Source organism: Caloenas nicobarica, chromosome Z (assembly GCF_036013445.1).
Source record: "Caloenas nicobarica isolate bCalNic1 chromosome Z, bCalNic1.hap1, whole genome shotgun sequence".
Lineage (NCBI taxonomy): Eukaryota > Metazoa > Chordata > Aves > Columbiformes > Columbidae > Caloenas > Caloenas nicobarica.
Genome location: NC_088284.1, coordinates 18,325,870 through 18,346,029, shown reverse-complemented (window position 1 = coordinate 18,346,029; position 20,160 = coordinate 18,325,870). Strand labels below are relative to the sequence as shown.

At 37.2% G+C, this 20,160-nt stretch overlaps 1 protein-coding gene across 7 annotated transcripts in view; it reads left to right on the top strand.

Moving 5' to 3' along the window:
* Positions 1-20,160, top strand: part of ERBIN (erbb2 interacting protein) — a 118,051-nt gene that overhangs the window by 10,469 nt on the left and 87,422 nt on the right. For 6 of the 7 annotated variants that reach the window (XM_065657837.1, XM_065657840.1, XM_065657836.1 and 3 more), the window contains exon 2: positions 10,141-10,254. The exons of the other annotated variant lie outside the window; for it this stretch is intronic. The gene's annotated coding sequence lies outside the window, so the exon portion shown is untranslated. The remainder of the gene's footprint in view (positions 1-10,140; positions 10,255-20,160) is intronic. 7 annotated transcript variants of the gene reach the window in all.

Here is a 20,160-nt window from a genome sequence, read left to right as displayed (position 1 = left end):
TCTGGTTAACAGACAAGAATTTTCTCATATATTGAAATACTGCATATTTGCAGCAGTGCAGGTTGTTTAAAAACCTCTGGTATCTGCTGCAGATGGCTGCATAGTCTAAGGAGTGGCTTCCTGGCTGCATTGTATGTGAAGTGCCAAACACGATGAGAGCAGTTTTGTTCTGGAATGCCAAAATACATTGAATCTGTTCAGGAAGCAACATATGTCAAATGAATAAAAATATCACACTCATGAGAAACAGAATGTGGTAGCTGTTTTTCAAATCTGGTTTCTTTCCTGATTTAAGGGGTTAAAATGGAATTCTTTATTGAGGATAGTATTAAATACTGATTGCTGACTTACACTTTCAGCATTTTCACTACCGTTTGTTTCCCCATACCACATTTTTACTTTTGACAACATATGCCATAGGTGGAAAATAAAAGAAGGAGGCTATCAATAGAGGTGCTGTATAGGAAAAAGTGTATAATGTTTTGCCCCTTGGATATCTAGGCCCCTGCACAGTCTACAGGTTTGGGGTGTGTTTTGTGGTGGTGGTTGGTTGGTTGGTTTTGGTGTGGGTTTTTTTGTTTGTTTGTTTCTTTACATGTTTTCTTTACAGAGTTACATGTAATTGCTTGATACTGCAGGCAGAAAACCAGGGTTTCTGAGCAGTGAAAGATGTTACTTCTGCCCAAACTCTAATTCCAACAAGTTCTCAAGACAGAAAGTGGGAACATTTACAAGCAATAGCTTCAAATATTGCAGGATTTAATTATGATACAGAAACATGCCCAGGGCAGAGCTTGTTTTGTTACATATTACTTCCTTGTTTGCTAAGGAGGTAGTAGTCTCTTTGATGCCTTCTAGTTAGAAGGCAAAGGTACTAAAAATTGCATTGACAGAAAAATACATATCTCTCTAGAAGCTGTAATTCCATCTGATCAGTTTCTAACTATTATTTTGCATAGATTTTTCTTATCTGAAATAATTTGAAGTCTTGATTTTTCTCTCTTAAACCCACAGGAATGAAGTATGGATCTTCAAAGCAGTTTTGCTTGTCCTTTCTGAATGTTGTTTTTCTCTTCTCTGTTTTGCTCTTTCATCACTATGTTAAGCCATGCAGTTAAAAATTAATTTCAGTGATTCATCTTACATAAGATCCTTAGTGTTCTGTCTTGTGTAAGAAGTGATAGGTCCCTGAAAGAGGGGAAGGAGTGAGGGCAAGCGTTTTCTTTTCCTAGCTGTAGAAGGCGTGGATTTCTTTAAATAAAATATTTGATTAAAAAGTAGCTTCATCTGAAGATTGGCTGTAGCAGAGGCCATAATTATCAGCATTTCTATGCTTTTTTTTCTTCGTGATACTAGGAGCTCAGATGTGAAGCGAAGTAGAAGCTTGATGTCTTCCTGTCTCCCAGACTGAAAGAGGAGATGCTAATGTTTCTTTTTCTGTTTTAAATTCTATCCTGCCTGCTCCCCAAAATTTTTAACTGTCCCATGGTAATGATACCACTGACTAAGGATGGGCTCATCTGCTGAGAGATGAGGCGTATGATCCAAAACAAATTCTGGAGTTGCTTGTTTGTGTCTAGGTCCACATCAGCTGGGTTCTTGTGTGCTTTTGTGTTTGTTCTGGCAGTCCACCTACCTTCCCTGATTGTGATGTGTGTTAGTTTGTCTGGTCTCAGCCTTCTTTGGGGTAGTTATGGGAGATTCTTGGGAAAACATGTTCAGGTGCTCAGCAGCTGTTCTCCTTCCCAGCCTTCATTCTTCTGTGAAGTGTGGTGTCTGTCTTCATTCTAGTCATCAAATTTTGTGTTCCATGAATGAGTAGCAGTCCCGCTAGCTAAAGGGAGGCCTAACCTGCTCAAGCACAATTCATTCCGATGTTTCTACTCATCTCCTAGATATCAGTGGTTACAGCTCTGTTCTTTAGCTATTGAATTGTAGGAAGTACCAGAAATAGTAGTACAAAAAAATGCACTATCAGGTCTATGTTTTCCTTTTGTATTTCTGAAATGTACTTCCAGTGCACTGTAGCAAGTTCCTATGGGTGTTTACCTCCTCCCTCCACCTTAGAGACATCTGTTATTTCTCTACAGTCTGGCCTGGTTTGCTGACATTTTCAGTGTGAAATATCAAGTTCAAACTTATTCCCAGTTCAGTCTTTGTCATCACTAGTAACAAGAATTAATTTTCAAATGAACTTGGAAATTAGTTCACACATCTGTATTCAGGTTGGACTCGCTACTATCATAGTGTTAATGCAGTTCCACAAAACCCGATCTTAATAAAAGGTTATGTTTTTATTTTCAGAACCTGTAAATGGTGGCAGATTGCTTCATACTTGCAACAGTTATAATATGTTGTATTTTCTCACAGTTTGACTTATTTAAACTGTCACCAAAGCCCTTGCTATTTCAGATTTTAATAGACAAGTAAGGTTATGTAGTCTGCTGAAATTTTTTCCCTCTTTGGAGTTCATTCAAAATTTTTTCCTAACACCTTTCTGTGCAGTTGATAGCATTGTAGAAGCAGCTTCTTGGATTTACCAAGTATGTCTTTTGTTACCTCTTCAGTAAAGAGTTGTCTTGATATTCTGTTAAGGTACTTTGCAACTTAATTCTAATCTGTGTGATTTTAATTAACCGTGACATAAACTGATGTGACTTTTGAAAGTATATTGGCTGCTATGCTTTGTTTCATCGTTTCCCATGGTTTCTTCCTGGATGTGTCCCTTCTGCAGCTTTCCAAGACACCGGTAATGTTGACTTTGGAGCAGGGCAGAAGGCAGCATCATGGAAGATTAAAAAAAAAAAGGAGGTGGGGGGGGGATGGGGTGGGCCAAAAAAAAGCACCCACTATTTCCTTTTCTTCCTATCAGGATTCACTGTTAGATGTGTTTTTCAGATGTGTGATGTGGGTGGCTTTTAGTTAATAAATTAGTAGGAGGGGCAGCCGAAGAGGAATTTGGATAAGAAGGTCGTGTGCACTGCAGAGAGACTGGATTCATCCATGCGAATTACTATACTTGCTTTATGTGCAAACACCTAACAGTTAATAGGAACTGTATTATTATATGGACTTCATATGGGAGAAATCCTTCTTAAGATGGGAAGGAGGATGCATCCTGCTCTAAGTAATGGGCATTGTCTATTATAAAGTGGCAGCTTCTGATGCTATGGGAAGTTTGGGAATCTTCTGAATCTTCAGTTACTTTTTAAGAGCGCTAGGATAAAGAAAAGATTCATTTAGATCAGTGGGCCAGTTATGTATCTCAGGTCTGATTTTTTTTTTTTTTTTTTTTCTTTTTTTTTTTTTTTTTTTTTCCCCCCCCCCCCCTTTTTACAAATCTATTCAGTATTCAGGTTTTGAATTACAGGTTGATATTGAGTATTTTTCTAAATTTTTTTTTTTTTTAAAACCTTAATGTTGCAATTAGCCCCATTGAAATTCTTTATCATGAGCACTTCTTGACAAGGCTCCTTCATGTATTGGTGACTTTGGAATTCAAGAGTTTTTTTAGTTAAAAGAAAGTGTAAATGCATATTTAACTTAACCATGTTGAGGGTGCTGATCAGTTTTGTGTAGTTTAATCCCATTCCTTCAAGCCTTTTATAAATGTTAAGTCTTGCTTTGTAGGCAAGTAATTGACTTTTTGTTGCAAAAACATGCATAGCACTTGCTGACCAAGCATATCTTCCAGTTAAGAAGACCACATCCTGTAAATGTTTCTTTCAGTTTTGAACTCGGAATGTAGAACATGAACTGCTGACACAGTCACTGCCTGGACCATAACTATTTACTGACCTGAGTGTCTTTGCTTCTTTTTGGTTGCCTGGAGATGTTTGGTACGGTTAATATTCTTAAAAATTATTTCCCCTTGTCCCCTCTCCAAACTTCCTGTCTTCACTGGTTGATTTTTTTTCAGAAAATAACCCACCAAAACTGTGAAACCAAGGCAGGTTAAATTATAAAGTGTGACCCACATGAATGAATTTTGCTACTGGAATATGCTGTTGTAAACATTAAACTATACTTGCATATGGGTTTTGATACATCTTTTTGATACTAAGAGAAAAAAAAAATCAATGAAGTTATCACCTTTACTTTTAAAGGAGTCTTAATTTAGAAAGACTGTGACTGAACGTATAGTCTTATATTCTGCTGCATCTCATTTGACAGTAGGCAGTTACACTCCCTCATGATATTGAAGTTCAGTGAGCTGATGAGCAAGCTAATGTAATTAGAAAAAAATTCCCCACTTTAGCTTGCAGGGTTAAGTATTTTGGGTCACTTACTGGTTGGACTCTTGATGTGGTTATGCAAACTGTAGATTTAATAAAAGGCAGGTGTGAGGGGAAAGCAGAGCTTGCTCTTTATTTAGCAGTCCCTAGTCTGAATTAAGCACAATGGGGATTGACTTGCCTTTTGAGTTCTAGTTGCTGGTTTGGAATAGTCTTTTGCTTGTTCACAGTAAATGTAAATGTTGCTCTCTTCTTCATCACTGACTCGATCCTCAGTAATCCTTCCATAAGAGTCACAAGTGCAGTTGAAAGCTGGGATACTTACCCAGTTTTGTCTTGGTTTGGGCAGATTTAAAGTGTATCACTCCTTATCTTCCCTGAGGTTTTTTTGGACATATGCAGTTTGACTTCTAGACTCTGACGGGCTGGGAATTTCATGCTTATCAGTAAAATAGTTTGTAATTGCTGCAGGGATGGGCAATAACTAACTTCAGTAGGAACTGGAACTGGAAAAGGAGAAGAATCATTGAAGTCCTTTTTTTCTTGAACGACACCTTTCAAAGTGCTTGCTCTTGAGTCTTTTGTATTTTGTGTTTTGTCTTGAGACTTTTCTTCAGTTCCTAGGGATTTCTGGTGGCTTTATATTTTTCGTTGTCTGGAGGAATATCTTGGTTGACATGTATAGGTCAACAGTATTTGAATGTGGGACGCTCTGCTTTCAAATTAGATCCCAAGGCTAGTATGAATGGAGAACTGACAGATGACGGACAGTCAGTATGATTAGTAAACAAATTCATATCTTGTATGTTATCAGTGGTACAATGATGCAACTACAAATGTCTGCCACTGATAATGTGGGGTGCCATTACTATATTTTACTGTTTCCTCTCAGAAGGGCAGTGTAGAACCCCCTTCATTCATGGAGGGATTAAAGGTACAACATAATTAGGAGGTGAGAGGTGGAAGAACAGAAGACTTAGCTTCATCATTCTAAAAACTTGGAAATGTGCTGTCTGGGTGTGAAAGGTGCCATGTGTGCCATAGCAGTCACTCTTGTCTGTCCTGTGCTCATGAAGTGCAGGTGACAAAGCTTCCGATCTTTGTTTCCTCTCTCCCAGAAGGGCCAAGCTGGGAGGGAGAAGCTGGCACTGATGGGCATGAGGTACACAGAAACAGATTTTTTTTTTTTTTTTTTCCTGTGTTCGTACCAGCTTTTAAAGACTCTCTGATAGTATGCTTATCTCTCTTTCTCTGAAGAGATTAGAGTGGAGTGATGTAGAAAAGCACTAGTGAGTTTTTGCCCGCTTTCTAAGAGAAGAGGGGGAAAATGTCGCAGTTCCTGTAGTCTCAAGTAAAACTAATTTCTTGAGATGTGAGTTTTCATTGCTGTTCCCTGCATGAGACACATTTAAGTTGAGTTGTGTGGACTTTTTCTTTCTTCAGTCACACCAGTGTTAGCAACAATTACTTCTGCAAAAGAAGCTTTGTTGAAATTTGCCTGCTTACTGCAGTAGTAAGTTATAAAATGGATAGTTTTGAAAACATGCATAAGCAGATAAGAAGCAACTGCTTATGCTGGTAGTTGTCTATTTGTATGTCCTGCTCTTTAATCTGCAAAATAACTGCGTATCTTATAAGTATTTCATGTAGCACATCAGAGGAAATAGCAATTGCTGGAAGGTAATGTATTTTCCTAGGGTGCAAGGGTGGAAACAAAGCTCAACAGAATATATTGAGTCCCAAATTATTTTGAATGTTATATTTTAGAAGATAACTAATGTGTTAGTTCTTCTTTCAAACTGTGCGGCGCAAAGATTAACCTCTGTGGAGTCTGGAGACAGTGAGTTATTTCCTTAAGGTAGTTTCTGAATGGTGATCTGCATATTTGGGAGGAACTCCTGTAATGATATTAAATTCTCTGGGACTGAAGTCTGATCTTACGAAACCAAGCCTTAATTTCAGAAGATAGGATGTGCAGTCTTTTTTTAAATTTTGCCTTCATTTTTTCATGTTTCTTTCATGTGTCTACTTCATTTGTGAGAGTCTATCTGTAATAAAAATCTAGAGCATGGTAAATTGGAATCAATTTTGAACCTGAGGACACTGTGTGTGTGTGTATATATATATATTTTTTTTTTTTTTAGGCATAACTCCATATTTGTGTTCATCCTTTCCCCTTCCAGTGAGCGTTTGATTGAAGTACTCTGAACTGCACTCAGTTTTTCTGTTTTTCAAGTTATCTTTCTGATCTGCACTGAAGTCTAGGTTCAGTGCATCTGTCATGTCTTAAATGCTGGGCAGCAAAAGTTCATGGAAGATAACTGTACAGATATTTTTACATTTATTTATTCTGCTGTGTCGTTAGAATACAAGTTGGACACTGCTTTTTAGATATATGTGTATATATTTATAGATCTTGAAAGAAGAGGGAAAATGGGTATTTTAGGATCTCTTAATTTTAAGATCCAAAATAGAAATTACTCTGTCCCTGGTAAGATCACAAATTTCCTGGTGTCAGTGTTGATACTTGGATATGAACTGTGAGTCCTGCATGCTGAAATTTTAGCCAGTAGTCAAGCTGAGTTTAGTGAGATTAAAAGACACTGCTGAGGAGGCTTCCCTTGCTCCCCTTGAGTTACTCGTCTGGAGAAGAATCTAGGATCCAATGTCAGCTTTGTGTTTAGGTTGTGTAAAAACCAGTTCAGCTACTCAGTGTGAAGTACCTAAGATCACAAACTACCTGCAAGTTGATGCCCTCTCTTGTCAGTCACCTAGCTTCCAGCAAACTGAATTCCTGTATAACCAAATTATGTATTCACATTTTGAAAAATAGTAGTCAAATACGTTTAAGCACTTTTTACTGTTTGTGTTTAGGTTTTTGTTTGTTTGTTTTGAATAAATATGTATCAAAACTTATTGTAATATAGGCCAACTAATTTGGGTGTGTTATCTGTAATTATATGTCTCCTCTGATTGTCTCACTTAATGGAAAAAATCAGATACTGAAGTATTTATTAGCTTTCAGAAAGGAATTGTGGACAACATTTGTTTTGTTTATTCCATTCATACCCAATTGCATTAATTTAGCTGCTAAATTAGAAGGTTTGTATGCAGGCTCTTAGTAGCTGTGTTCATGTATTCCTAAGTTTGTACTTTTCTCTTTTCTCTTTTCCCTTATTTTGGCCTGTGGATTCAGCCAAATTATGCTTTAAAAAAATCTAAATATCCCTTTTTACTTCGTCATGGTAGATGAAGATAATGAAAAGGGAAGAATCATGTAGTAGTAATTGAATTTTTGTCTGTTCCTTGTGAAAACAAAATGCAAGACTTTATACATAGATCTACTGATCAGTAGAACTAACTAACAAATATCTGAAATAGTCTTTTTGACCCCATTAAATCTTGATTAATGGCATATTCCAAATCAATGTTGCTGCTTTAAGTGATTGTTTTTATTGCGCACAGCTATCAGCAATTGCACCTATATTGCTAGGATAGTGGTCTGATGAGCTTCTTGGCTTTCTGTGGAATTTATAATGAAATGGGAGTAGTGTCCATTACAATGTTATATCTGGCATCTTCCTCCAGTAAGTCTACTCAAAGTGATAGATGGACTTGGGCTATAATGTAATATTGCTACTGATTTAAGCATGGGCTCTAGGATTTGTTCTTTCAAAGTCTGAAGTGCTTGATAGCAATACTAACCCAACCTTATGTTTTGCAATAGCTAAACAAAGCTTCATTTAGCTAGGCAGACCCTGATAGTTCATATCATAGGACTGTTGAAAAATGAACAACTGTAACAGAGGGCCACAAATGGAGTTTTTGTGAATTCAACAGCACAAATGTCTCTAGGTCTGAAAAGTCTGGTTGTTCATAACTCTTTTAGAGTCAGTTTATAACTCAAATGTAATATGGGTGCTTTTTCATACAGTGGCCTGCCCATCAGTGCTCAGAGTTGGAATTGGTTATTGGTGTTAATTAGGCAGCAATCTTAGATAATGCTTAGATAATATTTTATGTAATGATCTGTGCGATTGTCCATTGTTTATATAGCTCTACAGTTACTGTATCCTTTTTTTGCTACCTGGTGTATAGTGGAAGGTATCGCAGAATTCGAGACTTGCTAGAGTTAGTCACAAACTCGGACACATAATCTGGAGGAGTCAGCATGTTCCACAGTCCTCTGTCTAGCGGTAATGATACCACTAAAAGCTCAAATTGAACTGAAAGTTTAACCTTCTGTGGAATACTGGAAGACAAGGGAGAGGGAAGTTATTCAGCTCTTGTTAGTTAAGAGCCAAGAAGGCTGTTTCAGCCTTTACATCATAGAGCAGCAGTTCCTAAATGGGGTGTGTATGAAGGGAGTTGCTGGCCAGATATAAACTTGATTTAATACAATACTTACATTAGCATTTTCAGTCATGCAAAAATTTTGGCTCTAGGTGGGGAAGTGGTAAAAGTGCTAGGAAAATTTTGGAAGGAAAGTTCCAGAGCCACAATTTTTTTTTTTTTTTTTTAAATTCCTGAGCAAGACAGGAAAGCAGCAGTACAGTCATCGACCCTGGCTTCCTTCAGAGTTTGTAGCTGTGCTGGCCATGTTACCACGGGAAGCTGATATTATACCAGCAGTGTTTTGGAAAAGGCAGTTGAGACCTGTTAAACAATCATGTTGGTTTGGAGGTTTTAGAGTTTGCTAAATCTCACAGAGTGCTCTAGAAGTGACAGAAACAGTTACTTTACTGATTATTCTGTTGCTCTTCTTTGCTTTGGAAAGTTTAGGACTCGAGAAATTCAGTTTTGTGTCTGTATATTGAATGCTTTATGAAAAGAGTAGGCTAATCAGGATGTGATCTCCTGAGTAATCTTTTACTTTCAGGAAAGATTCCAGTTGTCAACTTAGATACCTAGATATATTAAATATATGTATTTTTTCTGTGTTGAATGTTTTTGCTGTTTTAAAAGCAGACGACAAAACCATTATTCTGTAACTGATTGTATATTCTTTCTTCCATATTTTGGCACCTTACTTGAACCGGCCCCAACAAATGCCATCAAGATGAGGCTGTGGGTGTGTTCAATATACCTCTTAGACTTATGGCATTACTCTGGTCTAGTAGGCAGGACCACATAATAAAACTTCTATCTTCAACATATAGAGTATATGGCAGTACTCTGCAAAAGCTCACCAGGCAGAGTAAGCTTCTCAGAAATAGATCCAACTACTTGTAAGCAACTGTCTCCACTCTTGCCAATTGCTGTGGCTGCAGACTTTCAATAAAACCTCATGTTAAGCTAAATGAAAGGCAGCTGGCAGGTCCAATTAAAATAATTGCAGCTTTTTTAAAGCCTCATCTGTTGCAAGGAGTTTTATTTCCTCATGAGGACTGTGGGAGTATTTGTGGCAGTGTGGGTGGTATAGATTCTCTTTCAGGGAATGTACTTCAGACTCACCAGAACAGCAGTGCTCTAAGAAGTCATCCAGTTGAAGTGCTACACAGAGCTTCTTGTTGGTTTAGATTACATTTTGTTAACCTGACAATTGCATTAAAACTCCATTCATGCAAGTAACAGAAAGGGAGCTGTTTTGAACCCAAGCTTGCTAGCAATGCATATGTTTTGGTTTTGGCTGGCATAGAAAGAGGAGATGTTTATCTGTTCTACCTTTTTTGTGTTTTGGCACACTGCTTTGTCTGTTTGCTTTACTTCGAGATTTGGGAGGGGACAAAAATGAGTAGTTGTAGAATGGTGATTGTGGTGCTGAGTTACATATTACCACTTCTGTGTCTTCTGTGTTTAATTCTGGTGTAAAACAAAGTTAATGTGTGGGTTTGAAATGCTTTTAGTTTTTGTGCAAGGCCACTTATACCCATCATCTTGAAAATACTTCTTAATTCTTTTTCAGATCCATGTGGATGGTTTAATAAACTCTGTTCTGTGTCCTGGTGATTCTGTGGTCCAAGTTCAGAGACTGATTCAGGCTGCTGTGGTGTGAATTGGCAGTGGTGGAGTGATTCGGGTAGGTGGCTGTCCAAACGTATTGAAGAAGATAAGGGGAAAGAAAAGTTTTGGGTGTACTTACTGTTCCAGTTATTCTATAATGTACTAATAATGTCTCTTCTCACCCTCATATCTAAGAATGACAAACTTTTGTTTGAACTGCTAAATTTGTATTAGAGTAGCTTGTAGGGAAGATGTGTAAGAACTGTGAATTGTGGTTGCTTTCTGAGAAGAAGCGCTAGAAACATTCACTGTGGTGGCACAGTCTGTCGCACTTGGGTCACAGAACATGGTCTGTGTGTCTGCAGTTCTAACATGTTGAAATGGCTCTGTGTGAGCGCTTGCGTGTAGGCAACCTGACTTTTCATTGCCTTTGCTATAATTTTCCGCATTGTTTATTTACTTTGAATGCTACATACTCCAAGGCAGTCACCTCTTTTGCGGTAAGGTATTCAAGTAGCTCTCTGCCAAAAAGAAAAACAATTTCAAACAGATACTTCTGCCCTGGGTAAGCTAACTTAAATGCTATAATCCTATCTAGAGAAAGCTTAATATGATTGGGGTGTGTGTTGTTTTGTTTTGTTTTTTTTCAGTTGCAAGCATGTACTGTTTTGGTTCTGTATACTTGTTACATTGTTAGTAGTGTGTTTGGGGGAGGCTGAGACTGAAGGTTTTTTTGTTTGTTTAAACTTGCTTTTAATCCCATTGTTCATATTGTCCTGCCATAGGAACAGTATAACCAGAATGATGTGGTGGTTTTTTTATTAAGTGTGTGCCTAACTGAAGTGTCATGAAAGTCTTTAGTAGATCACAGCATGTTCTGATCTTAATATACTGGAGTAGGATCTCCAGTAGGGTTAGCTTGATCTTAATATACTGTCTTAGTCCTAATTAGGACCACTGAGCATTTTTTGCTCTGCTCTCTCCATCTCTCACTCTGATTCCAGGGTATAGGTAGAGTACACCGACAAATACGTGTAACTATCCACAGATAATGTTTGACTTTTGGGAGGGAAAATATTTTAATAGCAAAAATGCTGTTTTGAATGCTTAATAGTATTGTAGAAAAGATGAGTTTGGAAATACAGGTGCCTTATGAGATTTAAATTAGGAAATATTATGAGAAGACAGTGTAAGTGTTGGAACTTCTTGAAAATGGGTTTGTGGGAAAGGAGTGGGTTTTTATAAAAAAGGTTACTAAAGAGGAAGGGCAAAAATATTTATTTTGGGGAGCAGATTTTATCTTTATGAAGGGAAAATACTTATTGTATTTATTAGAAGTACTTGATATTTTGTGTTGGGGCTGCAGAATTATTGTTTCTGTAGACCCTTGGTAACAGAATTTGATGAAGTGCCATTTTTCTCTATTAAACTTTTGAGGTTTCTTTCACAGTTCTCTGACTAGTGGGTGATACTGTGAAGAAACAGTCACAAAAGAGAAGTGATTTTATTTGTATCACGTGGATAGGCTGAGACTTTTAATAGACTATTATTGTCCTATTAACTGCCAGGCTAACAATAACAAAATACAAAATTTAAGCAACAGTGCAGAGCTTGTATTTAGAAAGCGTCCTTTCCTTTGTTATGTTGTTCATATTGTTCACTAACATTCCCTAATATGTATAAGACAGTAGACTGATACCTATTTGAATATCAAGAATAATTTTATGTTGAATTAGAATCTCATTTTATAATCCTTGTTTCTTTGTGAATCTGCTTGTTTTCATATTGAAATGCTTATTAAGTCTTACTGAGATCATTCAAATGCATTGGTTAATCTCGAGGGGTTTTTTGTTGCTTTGCAGCAGTTTGCTCTTGTTTTATGTCTAGTCCCTTTTTCACTCCTGTTGTTTCATTGACAGTCTTGATTAATGAGTCTTTATTAGAGGATGAAAATCTCTACTAGCTAAAAAGGACAGTATTGAGAAGTGAATGCTGGCTTTGCAATAGGCTTGTGGCTGCAGGCAGATCTTGAATAGTTGAATTGTAAAGCATGTTATGAAGTATTTACTGTAGGTATCACTGGAGACCTAGTAAGTGTTTCTGATGTTCTGTGATCCTTGTGAATAGAGGCTTCTTAATGCCAGTTGAGTGTATGTTCTCCAGCTTCTCAAAGTTTTGTAAGGAACAGGTTTCTGGAAAAGGTGCCATAATTTCTCAAGCTGCTAAATCCACAGTGAGCACACTACTAAATGCTTAGGTCAAACAGGGAGGTAAAATATCAATGTGTATTTACAGGTACTGAAATATATGGTGAACATACAGACCATAAATGAGTTCTTACTTGTGTATAGCTGAAATAGATAAAAGAAACTTAAGACCAAACATTAAATAGTAAAATTTGTCAGATTTATTTTTTTTCTTTTTGTAATACATACTCTGCCTAATAGGTGAATTTAACAAGTTCCAGAAATCTTCACTTGTACAGAGCGTTGCAACTTCTTCTGCGATTGACTGATACTGTATATTGGATCTTCTGACTCTGCTTTATTTAAGAATGCAGTTTTGAAGCTGTGTGTAATTACAGTCAGTTAAGGAAAATCCTGTTCAGTTGTCTTGCCATCAACACTTCCACATGAATAAAGAAAACATTGGTTAAAGAGTGCCCACTGTATCTTATCCCTTCGGTATTCTTGTGCCTTCTTTATTTCAAGAGGTTTTGAACATGTTCCAAGCTTCTTATGTAAGCTCTGGTTTGCATATTTACTCCACGAGCCCTCTTGATTTACTGATTCATTCTCCATGTAGCAATAAATGCTGGCCCAAATCTCCCGCTTCCTAGTTCTAGTGACAAGTTCTGGCATGAAGTCTCTGCTCAAACTTATCTCAGGTGGTTAAGCTATGACGGTTAATCCAGTCAGCACAAGATGTGCTTTATGTTGGCAATGCACTTGGGAACCTGTCGTTCTGCCAGCCTGGTGTTCCTTGTAGTGCAGAAGAGTTATGGTCAAGCTGTCTCAATAGGTGAAATGATTCTCAGCCCAAACGCATTTCAACATTAAAATGTTTTAGACTGCGTTGCTGAGTGTTATTTTAGTTTAAGGACTTATGAAGGATCGTAGTTAGTTTGTCACTTAAAATATGTGCACTGCTAACAGAGTCTGTCTAAAACAAGATTAGATTGTCGGAGGGTTGGCTTGTGTGATAAGCTTCCTGGTTGTCACATGGCCAGAATTGGATTTTCTAAGGAAAACAGTGTTCATCCTGACTGCAACTAGAGAAATTTGTTTAATTCTGTGCAAAGGCTAGGTATTGTTAAACTCCCCCTTGCATTGCATAAGCAGTCCTTGGATCCTTTTTGTCAGCAACTAGCAGATAAAAAAACCTTATGCAGCTCCATAAACCTGCATGGTGGTTTTAGAGGAAAAGGATGCAGAGAATACTTCTAACTTAAATAGCGTGGTGCATTCTGGCTTCCTCTTCCTCTTTCCCCACTCCTTTTTCAGCTACATTGTTCAGTGGAGATAGAATTAAGTGCTAACTGATTTATGAAAGCAAACTTCCTTTTGAGAGTTGCCTTTGGAGGTCTTGGCCAATGCAGTTTGCTGGTTCAAGAATGCCTGTGCCTATTTCTTCAGTCAAGAAATGGCTTCTGTGTCACTCACAGACCTTATTGACTATTTTGTCTTTTTCTTAATTTTTTTTTCCCATGGATTTTTTCGTAATTGTATCCATTATAATATGAAAGTATATTTTCCTGCTAATGAGAAATGACAAGGCAGAAATGCCTAGTAAAATGCTTTGCTTCCACTGATGTCATGAGCAACTGAGGGGAGCTGTAATGGATGTGCCATAGTTTGCTTTTCAGCCAAAATACTTTCTTTTATATGAAGTACAAATTGTACAAGTTTACTAGTTGCACAAGTTTATATGAAGGACAGATTTTTTCCAGTACTGGAGGATCACATAGCAATGGTGTAGAGAGCTGCATGGACTGATGAATTATAGAACTCCACATCAGTGTGAGAAATACTGACTGTCACTAAACAAGAGCAGAGAATGGAGCAGGCTAGTTTGCAGCTATAGCCAGTCTGCAGCAAATCAGACCAAAGAAGCAAGAGGAATGAATTGCTTCTGATTTGTAGGGAAGGGATAGTATGGGGAGAGTGCTGTGTATTTAGGAATATCCAATCACTATCAAGTTCTTGTCCTGCAATTTTATGTCTTTAAAGATCTTTAGCCAATGAAGGCAGACAAATTCTCATTCTGAGGCAATTTACACCGAGGCAATTGGAAGACAGTAATGTATAAATGGACAAAAGGTAGACACTGTTTCTGGAGGTCCAGGTGGTCTTCCAACATTTCTCCTGCTGGTGAGCCAAAGAGAAATAAGGCAGATGATGATGGAAGTGGGCTAGTTGACTAGCTAAGTGTTGCAAAAAAGATGGATTTTCCTAGTATGAAAGCAGTAGCTTGGGTTTAGGGCAAAAAGAGTTGACAGATTTTTCTTTTGAGAATAACTTGAAGTGAACATCAGTTACAGAGGAGCAGCAGATAGAATAGCAGATAAAACATGCAGAAAGAAAAAAACAAACCTTATTGTAATACAAAATCAAGATAGTGGAAATACAGCTCATCAAGGAGTGATGAATAATTCTAAGGATATTTATAAAGAAAGAAGTGTTAGGTACTCAGTTTGGAGGAAAAAAGAAGGCTTATGGTTGATCTGTTTATTGTCACTGGCCCATGGTGGGAAGAGTGATGTGTTCGATGATTAAAATAGGTGCCTGTAATTTGAGAAGTGCAAAGTGAGCGAAAAAGGATAGTGCCATTTTGATTAAAATAGCTTCACATATTTACCTATTTTTGACGTTTGAGAACCAAAAGAAATTAATAGTTGTTAATTGGTGTTCTCTCTGGTAAGCCACAGCATGAGTAGCTTGCTACAGACCATCAAATTGCAGTCACATACAGGATGAGTAACTCCTTAAGTACAGGAAACTTAATCTTTATGTGCAGGTGGTCTCATACTGCTAATACTAAAATGTTCATTAACAAAGATGGTGGATGCAATGTGATTGAAAGTCAGCGTAGAAGGATTTGGAGTCACACCTGACATTGACAGGTGCCAAGTAACCAAGTGTGTTTTTGAAACCTCTTTGTGTTTGATAAAGTGTACATGACTATGAATTGTTTTTGATTGTATGTCATAAATATGAAGTTTAATCAGCAGCATTTATTTGTTCCTTTTTAGAAACAGCACTTGGAAGCCATTCATGCAAATCATCTGTATAGAAATTCCTTTTCTACTCCAGTTTTAAAGGGAAATCTGTTAAAGGATGTTTTACTAAATGCTTAGAAAGCAACAAATCTAAAGCAGGGTATTGTCACAGTGGTGAAAAGTGTCCATCTGTTAATTAAATGAAGGGAAAAATTTACAGCAATGAGTTATGGGTGGGAAGCTAAAGACTGAACAAAGTGAAGGATGCAGGAAGTCCACCTAAAATATGTCGAATGCTCATGTTAAGACCACTAGGGTGCTTGTTAATGAGAGAAAATTTACCAACCCTTTGGTTTTTATATACTTAACAGATATGTTTCAGTTTCTTGTCAAAATAGGAGACTTTCTTTATGGAGAAGATTGACAAAAACTTGATGATCAAACTGACTCCTTTGTAGGCATGTTCAGCAGACAGGTGGCTCACTTTTTAAATTTATTGATCACTCAGGAATTTATTTGATTATAATTCTATACTTAATTGGTTCAATCTGGCTTTAGTTTAGAGCATTTGTATTTTCCCCAGTATTTCATGTGAAATAATGTTTTATGCCCCCTTCCTCTTCCCCCTTGAACTAGCTGCATATCTGAGAAAGGAGCACTGCTTATCTCTTGCCTGTAACTGTTGCATTTTGAGGATACAAAACTTCTTGATCTGCCTGTCATTCTTGGCTAGATTATGAAGCCTCTTTTTTGCTAGTATTAAACTATGTAGAACTCAAGTCATTCTCTTGCTCAATTTAGATGCTTGTGCGGCTGCTGATAGTCCTTCTTTCCTTCCCTACCTTTTGTGCTAAAATACAGACTTGTATTTCAGACTTATCGTAAAACTCTATTCACAGTATACAAATGTGTTCATTTATTTAGGATCTGAAATATTTGCCCCCTAATCCAGAGGAAGAACTCTCTGAAAGTTTGGACCTGATTGAGCATGTCCAGGGGAGGGGCCACAAAGTTGACCGGGGGATGGAGTGCCTGCCATGACAGTTGGGGTTGTTCAGCCTGGAGAAGGCTCCAGAGAGACCTTACAGGAGCATAACTCTGCTGGTTTTGTTATGCATATGTTGGTATACATGTAATTCATAATACATTTAAATGTATTTAAGAGCAGGATGGGTAAAATAATTTTTTTTCCAAACAGTATGATCACCCTTTGTGATGATGTAACCTAAACAAGCTTTAGTAGACAAACTAGAATCACCTATTATGATTCAACCCGAGTGTGTGCTAGACAACAGATTGCACACCCTCTAGGACAGATTAGGGTGACCTAGATGGATAGAGGTGCACATGATGTGGAGGGTGGTCATGGGAGGTGTAGATTATCTTGATGAACAATAATACTTGCACATCAGAAGCCTGGTAATTGTCAGGATTTTATTTTTAAGCATTGTTATGAAGGCAAGAGATAAGGAAGAAGATGGAGTTTATAGTGAATTAATTGTATATATCCGTGTGGGGATGGTGTCAAATGTTCTGAAAAATTGATGGTGGTGATAGAAGATAACTTTGACTGGAGTGTCCTTGATTTTGAACAAGGAAATAGTTTTGAAAAATAAGTGAAAATAAGCTGCATATCTCTAATAGAATAGTGGAGAAATAGGAGTACTTAAACCAGCTGCACAGTGAAGCAGTGTCCTAGAAATGATTTTTGTAGTAAGTGATGCAAGTTTGTGTAGTTAAGGTGTTGTTTCGGATGTTTGGAGTGGCAGTGGGGAGAGTGTGGCTACAGGAACTCAAAGCAGAAACAACTGTGGGTCAGAATAACAGGTAGGATACGAGTGATTTCCACAGAAGTAATCAAAGCATATTGTAAGAACAATTGTTGGTTGAGATTAAGTTCTGGTTTTATATGCAGTGGATTGAAGTAGGAAATCTCCAGAGGTGCTTGTCATCAGGAGCTTCTCTGTGAAATGGGAGAGCGTGAGGGATACAAACAATAACCAGCTGGAGAAATAGATGTGGTTTCTGTAGGGAGCAATTACCCAGGCATTTTTACATCTAGCAAGATTTAAGTTTAAGACTAATCAGTCTTAAACCAGTGGGTGTTAGATAAATTGGTTAAGTTCTGTCTCAGTGTTTGCTATTTCGGATTTAGATACTGTCCTGCCAGATCTAACTGAAGCTGTTGAGGATGTTTCTTTTTAACTGGAGTGCTAATAGTACAGCTGCTAGTGCTCATTCTAGTCTCGTGTTTTTATACATCATGCTGTTAGCACTCATTCTCCACCCAGTCTCTGATTGTTGTGAACACCAGACAATGTTAACTTCAAATGAGTTGTTTTCTAGATTTGTATAGTTTTATGAGAAAACTGGACTTTGTGTGTTGTCGTAGAGTGCATGCATTTAAACTGTGTTGAATGATTTTATCCATGACATCATCAGTCTGTCTCAGTTCTGATCCCTTAATGGTATTAAAATGAAAGCTTGTAAAGCTTGTATCTAGAATGGAATTTGTCCATTAATCTCACTACTGATCTTTACTACTGAGATTTTTGTGTACTAGAAAAATAATTAGTGCTTTTTCAGCTGTTAACAAAGGTGAGTATGTTATAAATCAACCTGTTGGAAAAGTTTTTTTTTTAATTGTGGTTGTTGTTGATGGTGGTGATGTTGTTGCAGTGTTGTATGGCTACAGAGAATATTGCATGGAAATGTCATTTAATGCGGTTTAATAAATATCTGTTTTTCTCTCAAAGAATTTAGAATTCAGTAATTTGCAGGTAAACAGGTGATTTGCTTTATTGCAATGAAAACTTTAAATACAGACTTAATTGTTTTATCCAGATCTTATCTTGACTCACTGGAGAACATCTAGAAGTTCCAGAAGAATTTATTTTAGATTAAATTAAGCAGATGTCAGGTTGTTTTAGAGCTCACATTTACCTGTTTTCTTCTTCACTCAGAAGTGAGAATGGACCTGTATCTAAAAGCAAAAGAGGACCCCCCAAGCCTCAGATATCACATCTAATAATGCATTTCACATATTACTGGAAGATACTGTGAAATGGAACTGACAACTGCAGTAAAAAAATTTTTGGAAGATGTATGAATATAATCTTCAAAATACGTTTTAGAGCATGCAGTTTGGTAGCACTTCTGTCAGTATGTGAAGGGCATGTTCCTCCAGTCAGTATACTTCTCCAAGATGACCCTTCAAAAAAATTGGGTGATTTGCAGACCACACAAAGAACAGTTTCTGCATGTTACCCTTATGCTGTGTTAGTTTAGATTAAGTTTTAATAAGAACCATTTAAGAATTGAGGCAAAACAACCCTCACTATAACCTCATTGTCAGAGGGGGCCCAGCAAACTCGTATCCTTTTCTTTTCTGGACACTGCCATCTTCTACCCAGGGTGTTAAATAACAATTGTGTTCTTGGTTGTTTACATTCAAAAGCTATCTCTGCATTGGTTACTTCAATCTGCAGAGGTTTGGGGGTTTTTTGAGACAGAAAAAAATAGCACTATTTTCCAATTGGTTGAATTCGGCATATTAATTTCCTTAAATTTTCCTGTGAACTGGGGGTTAATTACCTTGCAGCTCTGCAATTTCCAATGATAGAAATCTTTATTACCTTAATGAACTGTTTGACTTCTAGTTCAGGTGGCTTGGGATCCTGGATTGTTTTTGCTTATTAGAAGATGATTGTTATCTTGTTACATAGTAAAAATCCACGGGGATTTTAGAGCTCCATTCCATCCATGAAATAAATTACTTCTAGAACAGTGTTTGTAGAATGTAATCTAGCTTGCAACGGGGGTTTGGATAGCTTTAAATTGTATGGTAAAAAGTGACAATCTGCTCCTTCATCACTGATCCTCAGGCAGGTAGTGAGGACATCTGACACCAAGCCAAGGCTTAGTGTTTAGAAATTGGCTCAAACCATGAGATTAGTCTTTTCAAGAGTAATGTGATAATGTCACGGAGAAAGGATCATACCTCAGTGGCAGATGGCGCATGCCTACGTGAAGTGTAATAGAGTAAAAATACACTTTGGTTTGACGTTGAATATGGTTAGTCACAATCAGTAGCTGTTGCAGTTAGTTACGAATTTAATATTGATTCAAACAGGAAATTTCAACTTCCAGTAAGATACCTATTCAATTGTTCACAGCTTGCAAAAAAGTTTTAATACCGGACACTTGCCTTAAGAGTATATCCCTACTTCAAATCAGTACATTTAAAAAAATTAATCTCTCTGTGATTCTGCTTTGTCCCTGCTCCACTATCTAATTCCTATTTTGAATGTAGAAGTGTATTATTGCTCCTGGTGTCTTCCTTTGTTATTGTTCATAGAGAACAATGACATTTCAAGAATTGATCTTCATAATGTGCATATAGGGTGAGTTAATGATATGATGTTATGACAGTGAATTGATATGCAAAATAATTAGCAGCAGAAGCTGTACAAAGTGTCTGACAGTTCTTTTCTTCTTTAAGCCCACTCAAACAAGCAATAACACCCTAATATTTTTGAATCACTTTGTACGTTAAGAGCACAGCTGAGGTTGATTTCATTTGTAGCTGTGAATGTTTAGCAGTTTCGCAAGCAAGTTCTCAGATTGCTAATTGTATCTGTAATCAAACTGGTCAGCTGTCTCCTCATTCAACTTTGTAAAGCAGTGAGGAACAACATAAATGGAGAAGGAAGTAAAAGGTTCATAATAGCAATTGTTAATTGGAAAGTTATTCCTGCACATGTG